The sequence below is a fragment of the Schistocerca americana genome, unplaced genomic scaffold (assembly GCF_021461395.2).
Source record: "Schistocerca americana isolate TAMUIC-IGC-003095 unplaced genomic scaffold, iqSchAmer2.1 HiC_scaffold_1187, whole genome shotgun sequence".
Taxonomy (NCBI): domain Eukaryota; kingdom Metazoa; phylum Arthropoda; class Insecta; order Orthoptera; family Acrididae; genus Schistocerca; species Schistocerca americana.
Genome location: NW_025725250.1, coordinates 25,001 through 30,000, shown reverse-complemented (window position 1 = coordinate 30,000; position 5,000 = coordinate 25,001). Strand labels below are relative to the sequence as shown.

The window sequence follows — 5,000 nt, the reverse complement described above, 5'->3', positions numbered from 1 at the left end:
ATGCAGATGCTCAGCGGCAGCTAGGAGGCGCTCCATCCATGTCGGTACCGGTGAGCGTTGCACTCGCAGTCGCAAAAACGTACGGCAAGTATATTACTCGGAAGAGTCAATGACAGTCCAAGCCCCCCTGCGTGGGAAGAGTCTTCCTAGGCCATGACCCACCGGAAGGGCGCAGCGTCCCCCACCCCAGACATGTGACGTCAGACTATCGGTATTGACGACTAGACTGATTCCTTATAATCATTTGCCATACACCGGTGGAAGCTGCCGAGACGAGTAACTACATAGCGGGCTCGCCGTGTCACTAATGTACAGAGATACAATAGTTTCGACTGGAACCGGATTAAACGTATACACGGCGCTGATTAGTAATAGATAGAGCCATCAGAATACAGATAATGTATAGACCTGTCCGTATACATGCTGAAAGACTCTGCTCACAATCACACGTCAGCCAGACACTCTTATCACGCACTACTCTCTGCCTGTAACAGGCACACAGACAATATGTAAGCACCAGCATGGAACAACACCCAGTGCATCCTCTCTGCCACATTAGACAATCCACACTATCATAACCAGACCGGGAGGTCCACTCGGAAAACAGAATATCCCACCCTTCCGACAACCACCATTGCTCAGCTAAGCCACCAACACCCACACATGTCCCAGACAGGGGTGCACCCAACATCACAATACTGCCTCCTGTCACACCACACAAACAATGGCAGGAATGAAAGACACAGGTCTGCCACAAGCATGGAATCAGAGCGCCGCCTGTTATGAGCCAAAGGTGCACCCTGACGTGGCAAATCAGATGATGCCGCAGTCATTTACTTACGATAATCACAATCAACAAACCGGGCCCCCCCCCCCCCCCAAGTGCCTTAACCTAACCCGTATTGTACCTTAACCTAACCCGTATTGTACCTTAACCTAACCCGTATTGTACCTTAACCTAACCCGTATTGTACCTTAACCTAACCCGTATTGTACCTTAACCTAACCCGTATTGTACCTTAACCTAACCCGTATTGTACCTTAACCTAACCCATATTGTACCTTAACCTAACCCATATTGTACCTTAACCTAACCCATATTGTACCTTAACCTAACCCATATTGTACCTTAACCTAACCCATATTGTACCTTAACCTAACCCATATTGTACCTTAACCTAACCCATATTGTACCTTAACCTAACCCATATTGTACCTTAACCTAACCCATGTTGCGCCTTAACCTAACCCATGTTGCGCCTTAACCTAACCCATGTTGCGCCTTAACCTAACCCATGTTGCGCCTTAACCTAACCCATGTTGCGCCTTAACCTAACCCATGTTGCGCCTTAACCTAACCCATGTTGCGCCTTAACCTAACCCATGTTGCGCCTTAACCTAACCCATGTTGCGCCTTAACCTAACCCATGTTGCGCCTTAACCTAACCCATGTTGCGCCTTAACCTAACCCATGTTGCGCCTTAACCTAACCCATGTTGCGCCTTAACCTAACCTATGTTGCGCCTTAACCTAACCTATGTTGCGCCTTAACCTAACCTATGTTGCGCCTTAACCTAACCTATGTTGCGCCTTAACCTAACCTATGTTGCGCCTTAACCTAACCTATGTTGCGCCGTAACCTAACCTATGTTGCGCCGTAACCTAACCTATGTTGCGCCATAACCTAACCTATGTTGCGCCTTAACCTAACCTATGTTGCGCCTTAACCTAACCTATGTTGCGCCTTAACCTAACCTATGTTGCGCCGTAACCTAACCTATGTTGCGCCTTAACCTAACCTATGTTGCGCCTTAACCTAACCTATGTTGCGCCTTAACCTAACCTATGTTGCGCCTTAACCTAACCTATGTTGCGCCTTAACCTAACCTATGTTGCGCCTTAACCTAACCTATGTTGCGCCTTAACCTAACCTATGTTGCGCCTTAACCTAACCTATGTTGCGCCGTAACCTAACCTATGTTGCGCCTTAACCTAACCTATGTTGCGCCTTAACCTAACCTATGTTGCGCCGTAACCTAACCTATGTTGCGCCTTAACCTAACCTATGTTGCGCCTTAACCTAACCTATGTTGCGCCTTAACCTAACCTATGTTGCGCCTTAACCTAACCTATGTTGCGCCTTAACCTAACCTATGTTGCGCCTTAACCTAACCTATGTTGCGCCTTAACCCAACACACGTTGGGCCTTAACCCAACACACGTTGGGCCTTAACCCAACACACGTTGGGCCTTAACCCAACACACGTTGGGCCTTAACCCAACACACGTTGGGCCTTAACCCAACACACGTTGGGCCTTAACCCAACACACGTTGGGCCTTAACCCAACACACGTTGGGCCTTAACCCAACACACGTTGGGCCTTAACCCAACACACGTTGGGCCTTAACCCAACACACGTTGGGCCTTAACCCAACACACGTTGGGCCTTAACCCAACACACGTTGGGCCTTAACCCAACACACGTTGGGCCTTAACCCAACACACGTTGGGCCTTAACCCAACACACGTTGGGCCTTAACCCAACACACGTTGGGCCTTAACCCAACACACGTTGGGCCTTAACCCAACACACGTTGGGCCTTAACCCAACACACGTTGGGCCTTAACCCAACACACGTTGGGCCTTAACCCAACACACGTTGGGCCTTAACCCAACACACGTTGGGCCTTAACCCAACACACGTTGGGCCTTAACCTGCTCTGTAATTGTCATACGACGCGTTAAATTAGTGTAGTGTTGCCTAACTGCAACCCCCGCAATATAGTTTGCTACTCGCACTGCCCGGTCCCCAGAGTATCGCTTCATGTTAAACACCTTGCAGCTATACACTGTAATGCGGATGGCGGCAGGACGTACATGCTCAATGCCCTTCGCAGTTGTTCATTGGCATTCGCATGGCGAAGCACAGCCTACGTTGTGGTACGGCTTGTGGCAACTGTCCGCTGATGTTGTACGTCCAAATCACACACTGTACCGCACATTGGTCCTCATGTACTGAATGATACATCGTGGTACATGTGTGACCGTACCACGACTGCGCCAACAACGGCGAACCATACGGTCCAAATATTGTGCACTCAGCTACGTGTCGTCTCCCTATAAGAGCTGGATTGCAGTATGGTATGCCGTGGATGGCGATCAGCATGAGCCGTCTGTTGATGTAGTGGCGCGTGTTGTCAGACGTAGTCGTCTCTTCTCACACACCGTGATAGCATGGTGCACTGCGTTCCACATCTGCGACATGCGACAGAGGCCGGTTGACAGTCGTTCGCGCAATGGACATCGCATACGTACGGGGGCCACCTTCCACGTGTTCGCGAAGCGTGCACATGTTGTTGCGTGTATGTGGGCAGACATAGTGTGTCGTGACACCTGACACAGGCATGCAACAATCGTTGAATTTGCAAATGGCGATGGACGTCTACGTTTGCTGGTGACGTTACGCAAATGAAGAACTGGTAAACCGTTGTGGTGCGGTTGTTCTCGCTAGAGGTGAATCAGTGATGGCGACGATCGGTTGAGCTACCAACCGGTTGTTTCAGCGATACCCACCATGCCCACGAACGTGAATGGCATGTGGGTGTGAAGCGATACGCGGCGGTGGCTGGGTGGGACCGTCCCCGGCCGGTGAGGGGGGGCCTTCCGGCGTGCTGGCCGCGCGGTGCGTGGGCGCACGCGCTACAGCCGGCTGGTGGGGGCGGCCAGTGGCAGGCGCGCCGGCCGACGGAGGCGGCAGGCGGCGCAGCTGCGCGCCGGCGCACCCTGCACGCGGCGCCGTGCGGCCAAAGTAGGTCCTCGCGGGCCCGGTGCGAAGCGCGGTGGACATCTGCAGTGTGCTGGTCCGATTGAGGACTGTGTGCGCTGAGGATGCGCCGCCGCCCGGCGCTCGGCGCCGCGACGCCGTCTGCTGCTCGGTCGCCTCTGCGGTTCTCGCAGGTGGATTGTATCGCAGCTGTGCGGACGTGTTGGCGCGTGCGCTGTGCTGGGAGAGTTCGCTTCGGCACCCAAGTGGGGCTTTTGTCCTTCTGTGGCGCTGGCGTTGGAGCTGCCGGCCACCGTAGGTGGCGCGTGTTGTCTCCCGCCGGCAATGCCACGACAGCACGCTCCCGGGCCTCTGTCGGCAGCGGCAAGCTCAGTTGGGAGCACGGGTGGTCGCACCTAAAGCGTCTACTCGCCAAACTCCGGGCGATTGCGCCTCTCTCGAACCCGACCAAGTACTTAGGACGGCGCTGCGCGCCGCCGGGACCTGAGAGGGTTTCGAGGTGTATTGTGCAGGGGAGCTCAGCCTCCTCCTGTTTGCAGAATAATTGAGCGGACGCTTGCGTGTTCGCGCGGGCCCCCGGGACACACTCCCGGGCGGCCGGCTGCTCAGCTCTAGTTGACGCAGCTCCCTGGTTGATCCTGCCAGTAGTCATATGCTTGTCTCAAAGATTAAGCCATGCATGTCTCAGTACAAGCCGCATTAAGGTGAAACCGCGAATGGCTCATTAAATCAGTTATGGTTCCTTAGATCGTACCCACGTTACTTGGATAACTGTGGTAATTCTAGAGCTAATACATGCAAACAGAGTCCCGACCAGAGATGGAAGGGACGCTTTTATTAGATCAAAACCAATCGGTCGGCTCGTCCGGTCCGTTTGCCTTGGTGACTCTGAATAACTTTGGGCTGATCGCACGGTCCTCGTACCGGCGACGCATCTTTCAAATGTCTGCCTTATCAACTGTCGATGGTAGGTTCTGCGCCTACCATGGTTGTAACGGGTAACGGGGAATCAGGGTTCGATTCCGGAGAGGGAGCCTGAGAAACGGCTACCACATCCAAGGAAGGCAGCAGGCGCGCAAATTACCCACTCCCGGCACGGGGAGGTAGTGACGAAAAATAACGATACGGGACTCATCCGAGGCCCCGTAATCGGAATGAGTACACTTTAAATCCTTTAACGAGTATCTATTGGAGGGCAAGTCTGGTGCCAGCA

At 53.1% G+C, this 5,000-nt stretch overlaps 1 non-coding gene across 1 annotated transcript in view; it reads left to right on the top strand.

Moving 5' to 3' along the window:
- The first annotated feature begins 4,412 nt into the window (after nt 1-4,412).
- Nucleotides 4,413-5,000, top strand: part of LOC124562823 — a 1,910-nt gene continuing 1,322 nt past the window's right edge. The window contains exon 1 of the ribosomal RNA XR_006969648.1: nt 4,413-5,000. This exon is cut by the window's right edge and continues 1,322 nt beyond it. This is a non-coding gene — a ribosomal RNA (small subunit ribosomal RNA).